The sequence below is a fragment of the Macaca nemestrina genome, chromosome 16 (genome assembly GCF_043159975.1).
Source record: "Macaca nemestrina isolate mMacNem1 chromosome 16, mMacNem.hap1, whole genome shotgun sequence".
Classification (NCBI taxonomy): domain Eukaryota; kingdom Metazoa; phylum Chordata; class Mammalia; order Primates; family Cercopithecidae; genus Macaca; species Macaca nemestrina.
This window is the reverse complement of record NC_092140.1, coordinates 199,297-222,379: the sequence shown is the minus strand read 5'-3', so window position 1 is coordinate 222,379 and position 23,083 is coordinate 199,297. Positions and strand designations below refer to the sequence as shown.

Genomic DNA, 23,083 nt, shown 5'->3' with positions numbered 1-23,083 from the left:
CGGCCCTCGGCTGAGCAGGCTGAGGGGCTGCAGCCCCGGTCCAGGCCCAGGCCGGCCACCAGCGCAGAGAGGCCCAAGTGGACCCTGGGGCCCAAACCCCAATCTGGGGGCTGCAGGGGAGCACAGCGGCCGGTGAAAGGCACAGCACACAGGGCTACAGCGGGCAGCCTGTGGTCAACAGCTCATCAGTGACGGTGACCAGCCAGGCCCAGCCAAGACAGCAGGAAAAAAATCACACGGAGGCCACGCCCTCTACCTTGGGGGCAGAGTTGAGAGGACAGGTGGGCGAGGCAACAGGGACCCAGGTGCAGGTCAGCAGACGATGAGGATCCCAGGGTCCGCGTGCCCAGCCAGGCCTCACACCAGCGACACCCAGGGGTCTGCACCAGAGCCACGGGGGACACGAACAGGCGAAAAGTTCAGCAGGGCTGAGGCACCCAGGCCGGGTCTGAGGCAAACATGAAAGTACAGCAGGGCTGCAGCCCTGAGACCTGGTGGGCTGGGGTCAGGACATGAAGGGTATGTGTGGACTCGGGCTGGCCGGCCCCCTCCCATCGAGATGTGGGAAACCCCACGGCCGGGATGAGGGGAGGCGGGAGGGGCAAGGGGCGTAGAGGCCGGCTGAGTGTCCAGAGGAGAGACCAGCCCAGACCCAGGGAAGCAGGAGCCCCGTGGGATGTCCCAGACAGCAAGGAGAGAGGTAGTGGAAGCCACAAGGGCTGGGGAAGGACCTCAGAAGGGGTTTAAAGAATGAAGAAATAAAAGCTCTGAAATTTATTTTAACAGAGCTCTGGGCTACCACAGGCAAGAAGACAGCAACACCCACTGAAGCCAGACCCACAGCAGTCAGGGCCCGGCCCCCGGAGCCCCCCACCCACCCCTCCTCTCCTCAAGGTCAGAACAGCAGCGAAGGTCAGAGGCGGAAGCACAACAGACGCTCCCAACCCACAGGCAGCTGCTGAGGCCCGAGGCCGGGGACATGCGGGGCGGCAGCCCCTCCCAGGCCTCCATCACCCCAGGCGGTACAGAAATAGGTGTCTTGTGGGTCGGGAGGGAGGGTGACTGCCTCTCCCTTTCCAGGCACATTTGGATTCCCCGGGGTGTCTGGGAATGACTCACGCCGCCGGTCAGCGCTTCTCAGACCTGCGTTCACAGCGCGTCTCCCTCCTTTCCCTCCCTGCCTGGGACCTAAGCAAGGCTCTGTTTAAAATTGGTCCAAATGCAGGGTCAGCGCCTGGGATGCAGCCCCCACAGTACCCCTGCCCCGCAGCCCCACAGCAGCCCCCCACAGCCCCCCACAGCCTCCCTGTAGCCCCTGCAGACCCCTCGCAGCCCCTGCAGCCCCCCACAGCACCCCATAGCCCCCCTGTAGCCCCCACAGCCCTCCTGTACCCACAGCAGCCCCCCACAGCCCCCCATAGCCCCTGCAGCCCCCCTTGCAGCCCCCTGCAGCCCCTCACAGCCCCCTGCAGCCCCCCACAGCCCCCCTGTAGCCCCTGCAGCCCCCCCACAGCCCCCTACAGCCCCCTGCAGCCCCCACGTAGCCACAGCAGCCCCCCACAGCCCCCTATAGCCCCTGCAGCCCCCCTCGCAGTCCCCACGGCAGCCCCCACAGCCTCCCTGTAGCCCCTGCAGCGCCCCTGTAGCCCCCACAGCCTCCCTGTAGCCCCTGCAGCGCCCCTGTAGCCCCCACAGCCCCCTGCAGCCCCCATGTGCTCTGCTCGATGCTCAAACACAGAGTTTTATCTCCTTAACTCTAATGCTGTTTAAAAACTATTGTCCTAACTAAGCAAGAAAAATGGCAGGTTTGCAAAGCGTCTGCCCTGGAGAGTGGCAGGCCAGGGCGGAGACACCACACGGACACAGCCAAACATGGACACAGCCAAACACGGACACAGCCGAACACGGACACAGCCGAACACGGACACAGCCGAACACAGCGAGGCTTTCCAAACCGCGCCACGGGAAGACACTGAATGGTGAACGGAGGAGCTTGCAGGAGACGCAGCTCTGACTCCGCCCCGCCCCGGCCAGCAGTGCCTCTGTGCCAGCACCGCCTCGGCCCTGACCCTCCCCACTACGTCCCGGGCACCCTCAGAGCTTCGGCCGTGGGGTGCACAGCAGCCTCCACGCACACTGAAAGGAGAGTTTTAGACTTTTGTGCAGAGCACCAGGGGCCGCCCACCTGCATGGCCTGGAAAGGGGAGGAAAGTCCTGGGGACAGGGCTCTGTCGGGCAGAGGACGTGATGCTCAGAGCAGCCAGGGACCCCCATCCGGGCCCGGTGCCCCTGCACTGCGCCCCACGCTGCCTGGAAGTTTGTTCTGGAAACCACCTCCAAGACAAGTGCGGCAGCCGGCCCTGGCAGCTGGGAGAAGGCGGCTGACGTGGCTTCCGTGGAAAATGCCAGAAAGCACATCCCACACCAGGACACCCGGGGAAACAGCCTCAACTCGGAAAATCCCAGGCTGTTTCGGTCTCTCTGCTGGCCGGACCTGCTTAGACGTCCCACCGTTTGGGAACTGTGTACCCTTCGAGAAACGCTCCAAGGCCCCAGGGACGCCTGAAGCCGTGGAGCCCGGACCCCGTGCGTCTGTGTTCTCACCACCTGGAGAGGCTGCGAGGTGACTGACAGGCGGACCACGGGGCCTCAGCCGCTACACAGAACACCACACGATTTAAAACTCAGAAATCGCTTAGTTTTAGAATTTTCCATTTAACAGTTTGGACCATGGCTGACCACAGGTGACTGAAACCGCAGGTGAGGGGGTGAGCATCACCTGTGTCAGGCTGGACACGCCCAGGGGCCTGGGGAGCAGCCAGGGGTGGGGGGACGGGGGCTCCCCACCCACACGGATGGCCGGTGCAGTCACCAGCAAGGTAGGGTCCTGCAGGCCTGCATCCCGGCCAACGGCAGCCACCAAACCTCTCCGCACTTCTGTTACGGACAAGTCAGAGAGGCCCAGAAAAAGGGACCCAAACTGAAGAACCAGGGAATTTCAGAGGGAGAGGAACGTAAGCAGACCCCTGGGTCATGCGCTAGGAGGGGGCTCTGCTGCCCAACGAGGTCTACCCCCAACCAGGACTCCCACAGCCCACCAGGGGCCAGCACGTCTACAGGAAGGACAGAGGGAGGATGAGCCCCTCAGGGCCGAGAGTCACCAGTCACTGCTGGTGCTGGGCCCCGCCCGGAGACAGCGTCTAAGCACCACCCCATGGACAGTCCGAACCCGGAGGGGCCTGATCCCGACCCTGACCCATGCCAGGGGCCCCAGCCGGCGCTGCATGCTGGAGATCCAGGCTTTCCTCAGCAAACAGCTCGGCTGTCCTTGTTTCCAAGTCACCCCTGTTGGTAAAACAGTGAAGCCAGCAGTGAAATGCACAAAACCCGAACAGCCCCAGAGGTGAAACTGGAACCCTTCCGGGGAGGAAGGCAGTTTCTAAGTGTTTCCCTTGACTGCTGTGGGTGCACCCGGGGTTCTAGGGGTGGACGTGAGAGGGCTGTGGGCCCTGAAGTCACCTGCTGGATTCCAAAGTGGGCCAAGGCAGGGGTGTCTGGAAAGCACATGGAAAATGGCATTCCCAGGAAATGTGGCAAATCATTCGCCCCGGACCACGGCCCGAGGAGACCGACTCGCCCCGGACCACGGCATAAAGACACACCGGGCCTCTCATCAGAAAGTGGGGAGCAGGGGTCTCAGTTCCCAAAGACCCCACAGCGATGTCTGCAGGGTGAAAGACCCCGTACGCAGCACCGAAGGAACCTGCCCGACACACAGCCCCCAGCCTCGAGCAGAGGCCCCCAGACTGCAGACAGCTGTGCACATGCAAATGACCTCCCTTTGGGCGTGAGTCACAGGACTGTCTTTAAAAGAGTGTCTTCTTCCAGTGCCAGAAAACAGAGAGACGGGGGCTGTGACGCACAGGAGCGGGCGGGCGGTGGGCGGGCGGCAGGTGGGCAGTAGGCGGCAGCGGGCAGGCAGCGGGCTGAGAAGCAGAGCAGAGCCCCAGCCGGGAGCCCACACAGCGGCAGAGCAGCGGACACCGAACCAGACGGTGGGACCTGTGCTGGGGGAGAGTGAGAGCGAAGAGAAAGAGAGACGGAGACAGAGAGATGGCGAGGGGGAGAGGGACAGAGAGACAGAGGCAGGGGGGGACAGAGAGGGAGTGAGAGCACTTCCCACAGGAAGAACGAAGCTCAGGTCCCACCCTCCCCCGGAGCCTGGTGCAGCTGCGTGGGACAGGCAGGAGGTGCGAAGGGCCCCGTCTCTGACACGTTGTGCCAGCACTGCCCTCTACACACAAACTCTCAGGAACCATCACGACCCCATTTTGTAGAAGACGCTGAGGCCCAGGGCGGTAAGCAGGCCACATGGCCAGTGGCAGGGGCAGAAGTCAGACTGCAGCCCCCCAGGTGGTGTCATGGCCAAGACCACAGTATCACTGCCCGTCCTGCCTCGCCTGCCCCCAGGGTGACCTCTGTCCTATGGACTCTGGGGCTTCCTGACCCCCGGGGAGGGTGGCAAAGCCTGTGGAGGCCGGAGTCCCATGGGCTGGGGGACGACAGGAAGACCAAGTCATCTGTATAATCGCCGCGGACACAGTCAGCAGTGCCGCCCACCCACCCACAAGGCAACACGGGGCCTGAGACCACCCCAGGCAGGTGGGCAGGTGGGCAGGTGGGCTCCCAGAGTTGGGCTCCCAGAGTTGGGCTCCCAGAGTTGGGGGCCCTGACCCAAGCCACCCCTGCTGCTCACTCACCCCTGAGAGTGATAAGAGTGAGGCTGCGATGCTGTTGGCCAAGGACGCTGATGTGGGCAGCTCTGGTGCAGCCGGCCCCGGGGGAGAAATGCAGCTGTGGCTGGCGTGGAGGTGGCTGTGGCCGATGGCCGTGACTGTTGCTGTGTTTGGCAGAGAAGCCAGGTGCACTGGCTCTGTGCTTCAAGGGGACCTAGAGGGTCTCCCCCAAGTCCGTCAGAAATGTGTGCACATTCGCCCTACCCCACTGTGCACCTGGCCCAAGTTGGGAGAGATGCCCGAGAGACCACAGTCAGCCTCAGCACAGTGAGGGCTGCCCTCGCCCTTTGGGGTATCTTGGAAGAGCCTGACGTTCTCTCTGGGGTAACTCTCACCCTCACAAAGCACAAAAAACACTGAGAACCCCAGACTCACGCTACATCCAAAGGGAAGGCCAGGCGGCTCCCGGATGGGGGAACGGGGAACACAGAACCACGCCCCCAAGGAGTCTCGGCTCAGCACCACCACCCCCGATGCGTCCACGCCGCCCCGGCCACAGACACCCACCGATGGTGCGTCCACACCGCCCCGGCCACAGCACCACCACCCCCCAGGTGTCCACGCCGCCCCGGCCACAGACACCCACCGATGGTGCGTCCACACCGCCCCGGCCACAGACACCCACAGACAACACATCCACGCTGCCCCGGCCACAGCACCACCACCCCCGATGCGTCCACGCCACCCCAGCCACAGACATCCCCAGACGATGTGCCCACACCGCCCCAGCCACAGACACCCACAGACGATGCGCCCACGCCGCCCCAGCCACAGACACCCACAGACGATGCGCCCACGCCGCCCCAGCCACAGACACCCACAGACGATGCGCCCACGCCGCCCCGGCCACAGACACCCACAGACGCGTCCACACTGCCCCGGCCACAGACACCCACCACTGGCAATGTGGCCTGAGACGCCACCACACCCTGATCAGAGGCTCAACCCACACCCGCACCCCACAACCTGTACTCACAAAACCTGCAGCTAGCAGGAACCAGCCTCTTTGCCTGACCCTGTCATCAGTGGAGGGAACTCCGGGGGCCGGCACACCCAGCGCAATTACAGGGCAAGCATCTGATGCCCTCCTAGTGGGCCGGCCACAGAGCCTCTCGTCAACCGCCCTGCGGAGAACCACAGTCGAAACCTGCACCGCCCAGACTTGACGACTCAATGCCAACTTCAGAAGAAGAGAAAATAGCAAATCCAAACTTTGATTTTTCCTTTCTTATTTATGACTCAGGACAAGACTGCCTGAGAGAGCATCAGACTCCAAGTGCAGGCTGCAGTGCAGTGTCTGTTCTGGAGTGGGGGCTACCCCTCCCGAGTCCACACACCCTCACCCCTGCCCTCCCCACACACCCTCACCCCTGCCCTCCCCACACACCCTCACCCCTGCCCTCCCCATACACCCTCACCCCTCCCCTCCCCACACACGCTCACCCCTGCCCTCCCCACACACCCTCACCCCTCCCGAGTCCACACACCCTCACCCCTCCCCTCCCCACACACCCTCACCCCTGCCCTCCCCACACACCCTCACCCCTCCCGAGTCCACACACCCTCACCCCTGCCCTCCCCACACACCCTCACCCCTGCCCTCCCCACACACCCTCACCCCTGCCCTCCCCACACACGCTCACCCCTCCCCTCCCCACACACACTCACCCCTCCCGAGTCCACACACCCTCACCCCTGCCCTCTCCACACACCCTCACCCCTGCCCTCCCCACACACACTCACCCCTCCCCTCCCCACACACGCTCACCCCTGCCCTCCCCACACACGCTCACCCCTCCCCAGCCCACACACCCTCACCCCTGCCCTCCCCACACATGCTCACCCCTCCCCTCCCCACACACGCTTACCCTTCCCCTCCCCACACATGCTCACCCCCTCCCCTCCCCACACACGCTCACCTGAGCGTCGCCAACACCGGGGAGCAGCCCTCACAGGAAGGGTGGCCCCCAGGCCCTCGTCCCCTCCTCTCTCCCCACCAGCCCAACCTCCACCTTGGGCCATAAACACCCTTTGGCCAATTGGCTCACCCTCCTCCAACAGACTCTGACCTCCCCAAGCCCCAGAATCCCCTGGAGATGGAGTGCGTGCCTGGCCCCCAGCCAGGGCAGGTTCTCCGGGGCCAAGCCATCACCTCAGAACGGCAGATGGGGCTCTCCCGGGTGGAGGGCACGGCCGGGACTGGGAGGACGACCCCCACACAAGGCCCCACCCCATCCTTGGGCTCCAGCCTCATCCCCAGCAGCTGCCAACCCTCTGAGATGCCAGGCGCCATGGACCCTGCACCAAGGGGTGCTTACTGGGCAGCCGTGTGACCAGCAAGCGTAGGCGGGTTCACAGCCACAGCTGAGCTCTCCAGAGGCAACTCCACCAAGGAGTGCTGCAGAGCTCTGTACCCCCAAATTTATGAGGAGCCCCGCTTTGGGAGGGGACGCCCATGAGAAAAGGGCTCAGGAGGCCCTCAGCCAAGGAGGAGCAGCTCCGGCAGCCCCCCTCTTCCAGCACAGGGACAGGGACCGCCGGGCATCGAAGCTCCTCGCCTGCCTCCTGCCCGACAAGGCCACAGGCACGTCCAGGGCCAGCACTGACCAAACAGATGCTCCCTCCACCTCACTTCACCCAGCCTGAGGCTGGATGGGAGGCACTGGTGTCTGCACCAGACCCACAGCGTTCAGGAAATGACAGAAACCAGAGCAGGCTCTGCGCAGCCCGTCCGTCCTCCCCGACACCTGACCATGACGGCATATTTACAACGCCTTCTCCATCTTTGAAAAATATTTTTAAGAGGACATGAGAACAAATCAGTATTCCAGTGGCCTAAGGAAGTCAGCTAGCTGTAAAACTACTATGGTAAGCTACACAGTGGCAGGAATCAGCGTGGGGAAAAGGAAACAGGCATTCCGCAGCGCGAGACTCTGACACAGAGCGCCTCGCACCCACCCTGGCCAGGCGAAGACCCTGCAGAGCTGCCGTTCCAGCGGGGCCACGGCGGGAAATCGCAGGCACTGGGTGGGAGGAGGAGGACGACCGGGTTTTGGGATCACAGAGCGGTGCACGGAAACCTCTGGATGGGTCACAGCCTCTGATGGGCGCGTCACAGCCTCTGATGGGCGCGTCACAGAGCAGCACACGGCCTCTGGTGTCTTTTCCGATGAACTTTCAATAATACGTAGAAACGTACGGGTGTAACGTTTCCTGGGTGCGTTCACAGATGTGTGCTTAATATTGAACATGTGTGCGCACACCGTATCTCCACGAGGCAAAATAAGAATGGAGAGAAACTGAAAGAAAGACGTTGGCGTGCTAGGCTTTCAGTGGGGACAACTTCTCATTCTTGAAAACTTAAAATTAAAACATCTATAAAGCAACAAAAATGCTTACAAATGTAACAGCATTTGAGATTATTATAAATAAAAATGTGAGGTCTAATTTCTCTTTTGCCAACATTTCCTTCGTTTATATTAAATATTGACAGAGTCAACTCATTACATGTAACAATAATGGCAATTTGTCCTAATTAAGTTTAAACATAAAATAAAAAACAAAATGTAATTCAGAGCTTTGCAAATAAATGCCCATTCTACTTAGCGTAGGTGTAGAAATTCACACACAAGTCCCACTTAGACCACGCTGCCCACTCCAGAGCATAAGCCCCCTGCGTGGGGAGGGCCTTGGGCTCCGTCTGAACTGACCACCATTGCTTTGCTTTATTAATTGCTCTTAGTTTAACACCTGAACCAGCTGGGTGCAAACTATGACACACATTACAAAACCATCTGTCCATCCTCCAGGCACATGGAAGGCACATGAACCACAGAAACCAAACTACACACGGCGTCCCTTTCAGAAAGCTCTGCGTGTGTTTAAAATTAAAAGCCTTACAAGGAAACTATTTTTCTGTATTTCAAGATGTCCTTAATTACAAAGAAATAGATATTCATTCTAGCCAGTGAAGTCTCCAGGTAGAAAAAGTTAACTTTGTTCCCTCCCTCAGTCAGCCCCGCCCAGAGCCGCAGCTGCGAGGACGAGGACGGCTTGGTGTGCACGCCCACACCTCCTCTCTGCACCACACGGCCACACCTGGAGCAGATGCACAGCATTTCAACATGGCGGTCTCCATCCAGCCACGGTCTGCGGACAGCGTTCAGGCTCCAGCCTTGACCCGGGGCACCCTGACCCTCACAGGGGACGCGACCTGTGTGTCCCGCATTCGTGTCCTGGTCTTCACAGGGGACGTGGCCTGTGTGTCCCGCATTCGTGTCCTGGTCTTCACAGGGGACGTGGCCTGTGTGTCCAGCTTTCTTGTCCTGGTCTTCACAGCAGACGTGGCCTGTGTGTCCCGCATTCGTGTCCTGGTCCTCGCAGGGGACGTGGCCTGTGTGTCCCGCATTCGTGTCCTGGTCTTCACAGCAGACGTGGCCTGTGTGTCCCGCATTCGTGTCCTGGTCTTCACAGGGGACGTGGCCTTGTGTCCTGCCCTTGTCCTGACCCTCGCAGGGGACGTGGCCTTGTGTCCTGCCCTTGTCCTGACCCTTGTGGGGGACGTGGCCTGTGTGTCCTGCCTTTGTCCTGACCATTGCGAGGGACGTGTCCTGTGTGTTCCAACTTCGTGTCCTGGTCCTCGAAGGGGACAGGCCTGTGTGTCCGGCCTTCGTGCACCCTGACACCATGGGTCTGATTTCCCCACGCTGGAGGTCTGCTTCTGAACGGCTGCATCTCCTCCTGCAGGGGAAGCCGTCTGCTCACCCCGGTGCCTGTCCTGTCTGAGGCCTGGGCTCTTCCTACCCAAGGGTTGGGGGCTGGCCCATCCCTGATGACCCAGGCAGGCGGCCGGGGCTTCCCAGAACCCGGGCTGCTGCCGGTGTCCACTCTGCTCTGGGTGAGGCTCTAGAAGGTTCCTGTTAGAAGCGACTGTGTCTAGGGGAGCCCCTTCCCCAGTTTAAAGAACGTCCCCCACGATGTCTATCCACACGCCCAGTCCCCTAAGGAAGTTCCAGGCTGCCAGGATCAGAGGAAGCAGAGGCCACTGTCCTTGCAAAAGCAGGATGAATCAGCGGGGCCATTCAGAACAAGGCTCAAATTACTGCTGCACTTTTCAGAATGGAGCCAGGCTCAGTGTTTCAGAACCAGAGGCTGACACGGATCAGTTCGCCTGGCCCGGGACCTGAGCCAGCCCGAGTGCCACTCCCCACGGCTGCCTCAGAAGCTGAGCCTCTCCACGCCTGCTTCCCCGCCGGCACGGTGGGGGTGGCCCTGCCGTCCCCAGGAGTTCTGTGGGATTCCCTGAACACTGTACGAAAAACCTGAGCCCCGCTCCTGGCCACTGGATAAGGACCTCTCCGAGCCTTTCTTCTTCCCACTAATTCCCACCCCCAGGCACGAGCAACCAGCGCTGAGAAGTCCTGTCATCCCACAACCCATCATCCTCCGTCATCCCCCATCCATCACCCCACGTCCGTCACCCCGCGTCCATCACCCTGCATCCATCACCCCGCATCCGTCATCCCACAATCCATCATCCTCCGTCATCATCCCGCGTCCGTCATCCTCCCGCGTCCGTCATCCTCCGTCATCCCCCGTCCATCACCCCGCGTCCGTCATCCCACAACCCATCATCCTCCGTCATCCCCCATCCATCATCCGGTGTCTGTCATCCCCTGCCCGTCACCCCGCGTCCGTCACCCTGCGTCTGTCATCCCCTGTCCGTCACCCCGTGTCCATCATCCACATCCCATCCTCGCGGTGCTATTTTCTTTTTTTTTTTTTTTGAGACGGAGTCTCGCTCTGTCGCCCAGGCTGGAGTGCGGTGGCGCGATCTCAGCTCACTGCAAGCTCCGCCTCCCGGGTTTACGCCATTCTCCTGCCTCAGCCTCCCGAGTAGCTGGGAATACAGGTGCCCGCCACCTCGCCCGGCTAATTTTTTGTATTTTTTAGTAGAGACGGGGTTTCACCGTGTTAGCCAGGATGGTCTCGATCTCCTGACCTCGTGATCCGCCTGTCTCAGCCTCCCAAAGTGCTGGGATTACAGGCTTGAGCCACCGCGCCCGGCCCACGGTGCTATTTTCTTGGTGCCGGAGCAAGGTGGAATTCACACCTCGTGTGCACACCTTCTGAGTCACTGGGCTGCTGGGCAGAGCCTAACTCGAGAGCGGGGCCCCACGGAGGGTGTGGCAATCACACAGCCCTCGGCCTGCTCTACAGCAGTTCTTCTGATACCTCGAGGACACTCTGAACCCTGTGTCTGGTTCCCAGCTCTTCCGTAACAATGTGGCTCCTCTGAATCAGTCACAAGGAAGATCCAACTTAGCACAGAGAGTTTTTCCTAAACAGCAGAACTGGCGGCAACACAGGCGTCCTGCAGTTCAGTCTGCCGCGTGCAGCACGCAGGTGACGGAGGGCGAGGCTGTGGTGGGCTCCGGGCGGGCGGCGGCAGGTGACGGAGGGCGAGGCCGTGGTGGGCTCCGGGCGGGCGGCGACAGGCAGGTGACGGAGGGCGAGGCCGTGGTGGGCTCCGGGCGGGCGGCGACAGGCAGGTGACGGAGGGCGAGGCCGTGGTGGGCTCCGGGCGGGCGGCGACAGGCAGGTGACGGAGGGCGAGGCCGTGGTGGGCTCCGGGCGGGCGGCGACAGGCAGGTGACGGAGGGCGAGGCTGTGGTGGGCTCCGGGCGGGCGGCGACAGGCAGGTGACGGAGGGCGAGGCTGTGGTGGGCTCCGGGCGGGCGGCGCCAGGGCAGGCCCAGGTCTCTGTCACAGCAAAACCTCTGCACTCAGCCCCCTCCGCCTGTTTACAACCTCAAGCTGGGTCAAAAGCCCAGGGCTACTCAGAGCGAGCATTTCTCCCCAGCTGGATTCCTGAAGCCAGAGGGCAGGCAGCAGGGCCCTGGCCCGACAGACACACACGGGCCGCCGACCACGACCGGCTTCGTGACGGTCACAGGACGTTCAGGCTCCATTTTCCGTCCACGCCTCTCGCACCAGGGCCTTGCTTGGCACTTGTGTGGAACAGCAACCGTGTGAAGCCTCTGCCTTGAGAAAAGTGTAAACAGCAGGTGCCTTTCAAGGCACTGAGGCCTTTCTCGAACTCAGCTAGTTTGCTCTGCGTGGTCCCCAGTCCAAAGCCTCAGACCTGTTCACGGTCTCCTCTTGCCTCAAGCATCTTAGAGCTCCACTCCAATCCACACCCCAGCTGCCTTTTACAAAATCCCAAGCCAACGACAGCTTGAAAAGAAAGTGAGAAAAACACCGACCCCGACACTCAGCGCCGCTGGTGGGCTGCGGAGGTGGACACGGGGACCTCGCTAATCCTCCACACGGTGGGCTGCGGAGGTGGACACGGTCCTCGCTAATCCTCCACACGGTGGGCTGCGGAGGTGGACACGGGGTCCTCGCTAATCCTCCACACGGTGGGCTGCGGAGGTGGACACGGTCCTCGCTAATCCTCCACACAGATCAGCTACAAGAGCTTCGGAGAGGAGAAAAGCGCGGCTGAGCTGTTTTCTCTTAAAGCCATGTAAACGTCAAGGCAAAACTGGAGCCCAGGACTCTCTGACTTAAGCGCTTCCTCTTTCCGCTGCACCACGGCTGTGGCCACCCAGAGACCGGGCCCTCGAGCCTCCAGATGCCGCGAGCAGCCTCCTCCCGCTGTCGCTTCCAAAGAGACCAGAGGCGGGGCTGGTGCAGGGCCACGGGGCAGGGGACTGGTCTCTTTGACCGGGGGTGGTCTCGCAGTGGCACGAGGCTCAGCATCATGTGGGTCTAGCTCTGGGACACGAGGCAGCCCCCAGAACACCCTTGAGGCGCAACTGCCTGGTGAACGGTGAACGTCCCGTCTCCTCAGCCACCCACAGACGCCGCCACAGCCGCACCCTCAGGGCAACGAGTGTCTGCGGAGTCCACTGAGAGCTGCGAGACGCCGACCTCCGGGCCAGGCCCTCTCCCTGTCACAGAACCTGACCAGTCACACGTGGCTGCAGCCTGGGTGGCTGATAAAAGAAAAATTATTCCTTCTATAACCAGAAAAAAATAGTGAATCAACAGAAACAGAAATGCTCAGAATAAAACATAAAACATCAAAGTCAGTGGGACAGAATTCAGCAGTGCCCAGGAGGGCCTGGAACCTGGATCCCCGCTCTGGGTCCATGGGGTACCTGGCTGCCAGGACCAGGCAGAGACAGACCCGGGCCCGACCAAACCCTATGCTATAACGCCCGCAAGGTAGATTTTAAGTAATTAAAAAATCATCAAAAGGATAACATCCCATGCATGCAAACATTACGTTCAACTCAAATCTGAAATCAGGTGAAATGGACACAATCCCGCTCACTGGACAGCACCGTGCCTGTGGCCGCTTCCCTGCACAGCTGCGTGACCCCTGGCCCTACACAAGACAGGGTCCGCACACTCGGCCTCCACCTTCCTTGCACGGCTTCTCAGGAAAGCAGCAGGCAGCTGTGGCCCAGCATGAGCCTGGCAAAGCACTTCCCTCCCAGAGCCGTTTCCTCATCAGCAAGACAAACACAACAAGCTTCCCTCTCCCGGTTGCTGTGAGGACCGACAGCCCCCTCCTGGCACCCGCACAGGGCGTGACACACACGTCACAGCTGCCTTCACCCGCTCAGCCTCCCGCGTCCCCATGGCCCAGACCGGAGCCTCACAGCCCCAGAACACACCCATCCAGACACCGGCAGGTTTGACACCACAGACTGTGCTTGCTTGGACAGTGAGAATCCTCCTGACAGAGCCACGGTGTCCCAGGTCGGGGGCAGCAGAGTGAGGCCCTGGCCGGGGACTGAGCCACACTCCGGTCGGGAAAGACATCACCAGACACCTGTCCTAATCCAGGACTGCTCAATGTAAAAAAAACCTGTCCTAATCCAGGACTGCTCAATGTAAAAAAAAACCTGTCCTAATCCAGGACTGCTCAATGTAAAAAAAACCTGTCATAATCCAGGACTGCTCGATGTAAAAAAAAAAACCTAAAACTGCAACATGGAACGGCACAAACCAGCCGCAGGCTGAGTTCTAACGGGCTGAGCCACACACCAGCCGCAGGCTGAGTTCTAACAGGCTGAGCCACACACCAGCCGCAGGCTGAGTTCTAACGGGCTGAGCCACACACCAGCCGCAGGCTGAGTTCTAACGGGCTGAGCCACACACCAGCCGCAGGCTGAGTTCTAACGGGCTGAGCCACACACCAGCCGCAGGCTGAGTTCTAACGGGCTGAGCCACACACCAGCCGCAGGCTGAGTTCTAACGGGCTGAGCCTCTAAGGAGGGAAACGTCACTTCCTGCGTCACACAGAGCCCAACCTCTCCACGTCCACCGACAGCCTTGGTATTTGCAGCTATGTCCACGACCATCTCGGCTTCTCCAGAACAGCCTCTAGCTACGTAAGCGGTTCAGAAAACCTCACGCGTAAAGCAGAGTGTGTCAAACCTCCACCTCTGCTCAGGAATTAGGACACCCCCGGCTGCTATCTGAGCAAAAACGGTGCTTCCAGAGGCTCATCGGATCCTGTGTCTTGGTTGGGGTTGGGGTCCATCAACTGAAATAGCTTCTGTTTATGCCGGTGAAGGAGGCACAGACTCCGTCCTGCCTAATTCCAAGGAACAGGCGAGGGTGGGAGCTGTAGCGGAAGAGACAAAAGCAAAAGGCACATTCGCCCTTGTGCGGTCCCGTAAGTGACACTGTCTCTCCCTTTCCCTGGAAACGGCGGCCCCCAGCACCCCCTCCAGCACCTGGGGCAAGGGCACACCAGGCTAATTTTAATCAGATGGATTTAGTGAGAGCAAACAAAGAGAAGGAGAACAAAACCCTCAGCCGGGCTACTGTGAGTGGGTGTCACCAAAAAACGGCATGAGCAGGGCACCAGGGTGAGGCCAGCTCCAGGCAGCCCTGCGTCTGCTCCTCAATCCCGGAGTCATCCAGGGGGTCCAGGGCAGCCGGAACCTGGCCAGGTGGAGGATTTCCAGCGCGAGAACGTCAGGGCCCTCCCTGAAGGAGCGGAAGCTCTGCAGGTGACTGTTCGGGAGGCTGGTCTGCTCCTGACACTCGGCAGGAAGACAGAATCGCGCTCTGTAGACCAGGGGTCTCAGATTTCAGCCGGACGGGAACTCTCTGCAGGGCCTGTGGAAAGAGATCGCCAGTCCCAGCTCTGGAGGTCTGGGGTGGGGCCTGCCACGAGCACTTCACACACGTGCCCAGGGATGCTGGTGCCGCAGCTACGGGGACCCCGCTTGGCGAGCCCCAGGTTAGGGGTTGGTAACTGGAGAAGGGGGTGGGGTGTGCCAGCTCGCCCTGCTTGCCCCTGGTCCCACACACTCTGTGGCCAGCATGGTCCCCCTTTCCCACAGCCAAGGTGCCCCGACTGCCAGCGTCCACTCCCCACGGGGCCACAGGGGACACCAACATCCGAGGCAGAGGCACCACTGTGGGTCCATCTCTCAGTTCAAAGGGTTTCCAAGAGAATCCTCAGCAAAAAAGCAACACTCCCCATTCAGGGAGTGAAGCAGAGGACAGCAGGAGGCTGGGAAGGTGCTTAGCTCAAGGAGGGCTGGAGGGTGGGGCTGGGAGGCACTAAGGCCCTTGGGCCTCAGAGAAGGGCCGGGCCCATCCCAGCCGAGGCCAACCAGGACTCCAGAGCACAGCGGAGGCCCTGCTGTGCACGGGAAGCCTTTTCTGACTTCGGGGCAGGAGCTGGAAGGCTGGGATGATCCTGAGGGGTGCTCGGCCATAAGCCACAGCCAACTCCAGGGCCCCACGGCTGCTGCCCCTCCTGGGCTGCTTCCCCAGATGAGGCTTCTCCGAATGTAAGTTTGTCTGCGGGGCCACACCAGCCTCCTCCTGGCACGTCGTCTCCCACAGGGCACCTCCTTCCATGGAGACCAGGGACCTCAGACGGCTCCTCCCGACAGGGCCCAGCACTCGGCAAACACACCTGTGGCTTGGGCTCAGCACAGCACACGATGGCTGGCGAGGAACGGAAGGAGAACTGGAGAAACGTATCTAAAATGTCAACAGACCTCTGCTGTGTCCACTGGGAAGGAGAACTGGAGAAATGTATCTAAAATGTCAACAGACCTCTGCTGTGTCCACTGGGAAGGAGAACTGGAGAAACGTATCTAAAATGTCAACAGACCTCTGCTAGGTTCACTGGGAAGGACCACGTTGCTTCTGACGAACTTCTTAAAAAAAGAGAAAGATGCCAATGAAGAAAACCAGAGGGGACAAATGCCACCCAGGAATGTAAAACAGTTGGCATCAGAGACTGGCTCGCATCACGTCCATCAACCCACCCGCCACAGTGAGTGATGTCCCTACAGCTCACACCGCGTCCATCGATCCACCCACCATGGCGAGTGTCTGCGATGTCTGTAGTGCCTGCGATGTCTGTAGTGCCTGCGATGTCTGTACAGCTAACACCGTGTCCATCAATCCACCCACCACAGCAAGTGTCTGTGATGTCTGTAGTGACTACGATGTTCATGCAGTTCACGCCACGTCCATCAATCCACCCACGACGGCGAGCGTCTACAATGTCTGTAGTGTCTACGATGTCTGTAGTGTCTGCAATGCCTGCACAGCTCACACCACGTCCATCGATCCAACCCACCATGGCGAGTGTCTGCGATGTCCATGCAGGGGAGAGAGACCTGCCCTATCCTCAGCACAGCCCATGTGACATTAGAAAGGCAACCGCAAATTCAGCTGTGGAGTGTGAAACAAATTTCCTCCTGTCACAGGCTAACCTTCTGTTCTGGATTTCCTGGGGTTTCCTTTATTAGACTTGAGTCCAGACCTCCTCTGGAAACATTCTCTGGGATATCTCGGCCTGGCACGCAGTGGGGTGAAGGAACAGGGACACAGACGGATGGAGGGCGGCGAATTAATCAGCAAATGCTCCTTGCACATTTCCTAGCTCTGTCAGTCACAGTGAGGTCTGACCACACAAGCTACCCATTCACTTGCTAAATGGTGCAAAATGGGCCCAGACCCTCATTTTACCTTAAATAAATAACAGCATATTCTTATCTGGTCTGTAAACCACACAGGCCAAAATGAGTTGAGCACTATTATGTATTTAATTGACTCATAAAAGCAACTTGTTTTTCTTTATTCTTCGCCGACCTTTGTTTATGAGTATCCCTTAATAAAATGTGGGCAGGGTTTCAGTGTAAACCCGAGGGCAGGTTAAACACGCTCCCTCCAAAGCTTACTTGGCATTGATTTTTCAGCCACTCACTCTCATGTGCAGGGATAGGGCAGAGCCGTGACCAACAGTGGAAAGACCCACAGCTCCCAGCTCTGGGGACAATGGGGGGTACTAAGCTGGAAGATTCCCGGGCACAACCCCTGGCCGTGGGTGAAAGCATCCCCAGCCCCACCCCCAGTTGTGGGCTGCTGCAGGTCCTGGCAGCAGAAGGAGATTTCCACAGAGAGGCCGCTGAACGAGGCACAGGGCCCGGTCTGGCCGTGTAAAAATACTTGGAACCCACGGGAGGCTTCGCGTGTGGTGTCATCGGCAGCTTCCGTTATGTCCAGTGGTGACATGTTTACGGCCCTGTGCCGCCGTGCGGTAGCAGTTTTCCCGAGCGTCTCCCGGCTGGGACAGCTGCTGAGGATGTGAGCTCAACAAATGAACATGCCACCTTGGTGACATGGAGGCTGGACAGTCACACCCACCCTCGTCCCGGGCGAGGCCACATGGCCCACAAAACACAAGGCTTGAGTTAGTGTCGGGCACGTGGGGGAGGCACCTGCCTGCATGAACGCTGGTCACGAGACAACTTCCCAGTTTACAGAATGGTTAACTGATTCGTTCGTACTCACTTCCTGTCACAAGAGACTCAAGCTCTAGAGATAAAGCCGTCGGAGGCAGAGCACAGGCCTCGAAGCAGGTGGCTGTTCCCACACCCTCTGCAGGCCGCGTGTCCCCCGTGCTGTCGCCTGCCGATTTGCTGGCTCCTCCCAGAACACACAGCCTCCTACGTATGTTTTCACTCGACAAACGCTCTCTAACCAGTCCAGAGGTCAGAACAGCCGCGGTCTCCTACCTCTGTTGCTTCTCAAGGGAAAAGCACAGCCTGGAATGAGGAGCCCCAGGCCCTCTCAGTCTCCTATCATTACGTTGCTACAGATGTATGTGTTTGGGTGAAGCTATAGTTAAATGTGAGATTATTCTTCTTGGTTAATATTTTACCTTCTGTCATAACCAGCATGCTTAAAGAAAAAACCCAGACGCTCTGTGAATGGGACACGGGCCCGGAGGCTGCCTGCAGGTGACGTCGAGGCAGGTGACGTTCGGGGATCCCTGGGAAGTTGTCATCACCCTGCTGACATGAGTGTGGATGTTGAGGCCTGGAGGGCGACAGGTCACACAGCCAGAGCCTGGCAGCAGCGCAGGGGCGGAACCGTGGGTGCCCTGCAGGCCTGTGCCCTCTCAGTCGGCCTGGCAACACGCAGCTAACGCTCTTCCAAAAAACATTCTCTGGAGGAATCCTGCTGGTCCTGAAGCTTTTGGCCTTGAGAAGGTCGTCACAGACACCCCTCCCCTTGGGCCAGGCCTGCCGTCTGTCTAAAGGGCCCTGTTTTATCTGAGGTGATGTGTAACTCTGAAACACACTCACACAAAATAGAAATACTGTCCTCTCTATTAACCTAGAGACCCCCATCTCTACCCATCCCTATTAATGCTTTTCCATAAACAGGCCGCACTCCGAGGAATCCGGAAGCCTCCAGCGTAGGACAGACGCTGTTCCAAGCCACTGGGAAAGGGGAAGCTGGCGACTGAGCGGCGCCCGTCAGAGCCGGTAAAATGTGAGGGAAAAACTGCACCTTACGGCAGACGAACCCTTAGAAAAGCCAAAACGCTACTGAATTAATGCTTAATTTAGTTATAATGACAAAAGTGCTTTTACCACTTTAAATACAGTTATTTGAAAAACGTTATTTAATGGCAGCCTAATAACTTTGCTAATGAAAACTTAACTCTGCATATACAGTTTCCACTATTCACGTGGAGCCTGTAGATTTGGAGAATCCTCTGCATCAGTGTGGGTGAGCACGTGTGTGGGGGCGCGTGCAATGCTCCTGTATGCATGTCTGTGGGTGAGCACGTGTGTGAGGGGTACATATTTGTGAGGGGTGCACGTGTGTGTGAGGGGTGCACGTGTGTGTGAGGGGCGCACGTGTGTGTGAGGGGCGCACGTATGTGTGAGGGGCGCACGTGTGTGTGAGGGGTGCACGTGCATGAGGGGTGCGTGTGTGTAAGGGGCACGTGCATGAGGGGCGCACGTGTGTGTGAGGGGCGCACGTGTGTGAGGGGCGCACGCGTGTGAGGGGCGCACGTGTGTGAGGGGTGCACGTGTGTGAGGGGCGCAGGTGTGTGAGGGATGCATGCACACTCTCCTGTGTGCACATATGGATGTTGCCGTGCGCACATGTGCACACCAAGTGTCTGTCCGTTGAGTGCGCAGGAGCTCAATCTTCCCGAGCACATGGTAGCTCACCTCTCCAAGGAGGCTGAAAATTCTCATTATGATTCTCATAAATACGTGACCACGTTGATGGGTTTGCCTTATTTATCCCTTACTCTATAACAACTTGGAAGGCACAGCCAACATTTCCCTTACATCCTGGGACAGCCCCAGTTCATGGCTCCCGACGGCTGTGGCTGCCTCCCGGGAACCCCAGCGGGGAAACTCAGGTCCACCCCCGCCTGTGTGATTCAGACCCCCAGACAAGTGCCTGTGGGAGGACGTTTTAGTGGGTGGGGAAGCGTCTGAAAAATAACTTTAACTAACATTTGTAATTAACACATCAAGTAAAACTAAAAGCTTTTGCCTTGCCATTGTTGCCTTTTGGTGGGTGACCTCAAAAAGTTATCCATCTCACTCTGACTCCACCACATCCCAACTCTAGCCCCAAATCCTAATAAACACGCCAGTTAAGAATGCACAGCACATTTTTACAAGCCTCACAATTTTCTAATCAGGTGCATAGAAAAGTCCCAAATATTTCTGAAATATTTTATTTGAAAACCAATGTCACCACCACTTTTAAGCCATAGGCATACTAAAATCTGGACTAGCTTCTAAGCGAGTGGCAGCTTTCGAGCTCTGCACACTCAGTGTGACCATCCACAAATCTACGATGAATTATTAACCAGACCAGGCTAGCCCACTGCATGGCCTTCTCCGCTGAAAGTCAGCAGCTGTATCCTGCCTGAAAAACACCAGCATTCTTGAGTTCATAGAACCCGCTGGTTCCAGCGCAGCTGCCCAGAGGGAAGCCTTGGGTGTGAGCAGCGACAGGGGTGTGGACGCCACCGTGGGCTCCCCCAGAAGGAAACCAGGGGAGCACAGAACTAAATGGTCACCCGTGACAATGAATCATGATCTGGTGGAAAGAAATCAAAGCGTTTTTATTTGGAGATGACATTGGCTGCCTGCCCTTCCCTCTCCACCCTCCGCTTTCCTCCTGACCCACCCACCCCGGCTCTTTTCCTGGGCCTGGGAAGGCACATGGAAAGGAGACAGGGCTTCCCTAAAGGAAACATAGAAATACACTTCATAAAACAAAATAAACTTAAAAACAAAGGCACTTAGCGAAAATGTAGTGAAAAGTGTTTTTTTCTTTCCACAGTCTTTCATTTTCACTCAGGATTTCCATAAACACATTCTTGGGTCCCAATGCTGAGAAACCCTTTCTCTAAACACTCGAGGAGTGCTGAACGGAGCAGGAAATGATGGAGAGAGAAAGGAATGCCACTGATTCCAGACGGATGGGACCAGCTGGGGAATTCAGGAAGCCGTATGGAGGTCCTGGAGACATCATTGCTCACGCCCCTGAGGGGCGATGGCTCAGGATCCCCCAGCAACAGCGAGAGAACCAGCAGCGCCACAGCGGCCGGGCCCCCTCCTCTCTCCAGCCAGGCGTTGGTGCCGTTCGACGGGTCTGGACAACGAGCCCTGGTGGAGAACAATCCCCACAGAGAAATTCCGTGAGGCCCTGCCCCACAGATAACACGGGCAGACTTTTCATTATCAGAACCTACTGATCGATAAGTGATCAAACACTCTCTTCTTCTGACTTCCTATCACCAGGCACACGTGAGGAGGAACACCAGTAATTTCTTACTAATCACAGCTCAAGCACCAATGTTTGTCCACCGTTTTCTTCTCACACAGACCTAAGAGGATCAAGTTTATTCCCAGAATAACATCTGTCTCATTTGAATTCCAGCGTGTTTCCCTGAGTGGCACAGCCGAGCTAGTCTTGGGCTCTGGAACAGTCCAAAGATCGGGGACTCCCCTGCAACACGCAGCCACCTGAGAGAACAGGTCAGTGACAAGCAGGGGGAAAAGCTATTAGGAAAAAGAATAAGTTGTGGGCCTAAAAACAAAACGTTTCTTATACAAAATATGAGAAAATCACCCAGCAGTTGCCAGAAAAGACCTCAAGTTGTGGAAAGTAGAAAGGCAGGTGCATCCCAGCACTGCAGCCAGCAGCAGGCGGCCACCCGCGGGGCACTGAGAACCTGGTGCCCCAAACGCATCCCGCTGAGCCTCCTGGGACCAGGCCCCTGAGAGCCACAGGGCTGTCTGGAGAGTGTCGCCAGCCTCAGCCACGTAGAGTGGAATAAAAACAACTAAGACCTGCTGGAGAAGTTTTAAACTCCACGCATCCTACTCAGCACAGGTTGGCCCGTTTCTTCTGCCACGGATCTTGGCTAAAGGAAAAGCCCGCAGGAGCCCACCGGAGCCCCCCTTACTTCCACCCAACACTGCACATCAAGCCATGCAACCTGCCCCAAGCTGTCCCAGGGTCATGAGTGTGCATCCGTGTGCATGCACATGCGTGCAGCATTGCGTGTGCGTGTCTGCGTGTGTGCAAGCATGTCACAACAAGAGGAGACCTCTAGGAACATAAGGATGCGGACTCCTCCCTCAGCCTGAACCTCTGCCTGTCAGGCACAGCTCGAAGTTTGACCTTCGGCTTCCCCAGGGAGAGACCGAACCTTCACTCCTCTGTAGCCCTGAGGGCGGGCGTGGCCAGATCAGTCCCTGAGTGCGGCACCATGGCCGTGTGGGTTTACTGCCCGTCGCACTAGCCCTGTACAGTGAATGAGCCACTGGCTGTTTACAGCTGTGTCGGGAAGGGGCTTCTCGGAATCCCTCTGCCTCGCTCCACACAGCCGGGCTGGCAGAGCCAGGTCTGTGGGCCGAGGGCAGGAGCCTGCTCCCACTGTCGCTGCAGGTGACTGGCTGAGGGGCACACAGGGCCCAGCGGCTCCTACCTCTAGCCACCGCCCCTAAGCTAATGAAGATTCCAGCCTGTGGGGCCGACCACAAATCCCAGAATCGCGGCAGTCGGAGTCTTGGAGGTTAGTTGTCGGGGAGGGAGACGATCTGGGAGGCCGGGCGTCCCTTCCAGGCTGCACAGCCGGCAAACGTGGCAGAGCGTTCCCAGGCTGCTGCAGCCTCCAGGGCCCTCCGGCAGTCAGCCCCACCCCGGCCGGCAGGGCTTCCTGAGAAGGCTGGGCTTGGCAGCTACAGCCCGAGGGGACCTGGAATTCCCCAGAAAAGCCCGAATCCTGAAGGCCACGGGAAAACCAGCCCCGCTGGAGCACCTCATCCCGACCTCTGGAGGAGAGTCCGGCACGGCCAGTCCCCTGGGCTCTGCACGCAGACGGTTTTCCCAGAACCGGTTCCTCTTCCTGAATCTCTGCTGATAGCCGTGTCCACCAGTCTGACCCCAGCCTTGGAAACCCCCTTACAGCCTGGGCCAGAATGAAGGAGGCGCCCAGAGGCTCGGGGTGCTTGGGGCCAAACCACCCCCAGCTCCACTGCCTTGGGCCTGCCCCCGAGCCGTGCCTTCCCCGCTGGGTGGCCTTTCTCTGCATTTGGGAGCACCTGGGCCTGGGATGCAGGCAGGTTCGCCCCTGCCCATTGGAGGGAAATGTTCTGACGTGGAAGCAGAGGGCACCGTGTTCAGGAAGAACGAGCGGGTCCTCCACACAGGGCAGCCGGGGTGCTGCGACCCAGGTCTGCCAGCACCGGCAGGGGCGGCTCCGAGTGAGGGACAAAGTTACCCAAGAGGGGGACGCAGCGAGGAAGGGGTCTCCGGCAGGTCGGCCCCGCGTGAGGGACGCAGCGAGGAAGGGGTCTCCGGCAGATCAGCCCCAGCCCTGACTCCAGACCTCTGCATCTCACTGCTGCCCAAAGCGAGGACCACGGGCTGCCGTGACGGCCGCCACCCTGCTGAGCAGG

At 59.0% G+C, this 23,083-nt stretch overlaps 1 protein-coding gene across 3 annotated transcripts in view; it reads right to left on the bottom strand.

Annotated features, from left to right (window-relative positions):
- The window catches only part of LOC105485231 (RAS p21 protein activator 3), a 124,104-nt gene that overhangs the window by 91,801 nt on the left and 9,220 nt on the right, over positions 1-23,083 (bottom strand). The window contains exon 1 of one of the 3 annotated variants that reach the window (XM_071080972.1): positions 5,773-5,791. The exons of the other annotated variants lie outside the window; for them this stretch is intronic. The gene's annotated coding sequence lies outside the window, so the exon portion shown is untranslated. Of the gene's footprint in view, positions 1-5,772; positions 5,792-23,083 lie in introns of those variants that run through there. 3 annotated transcript variants of the gene reach the window in all.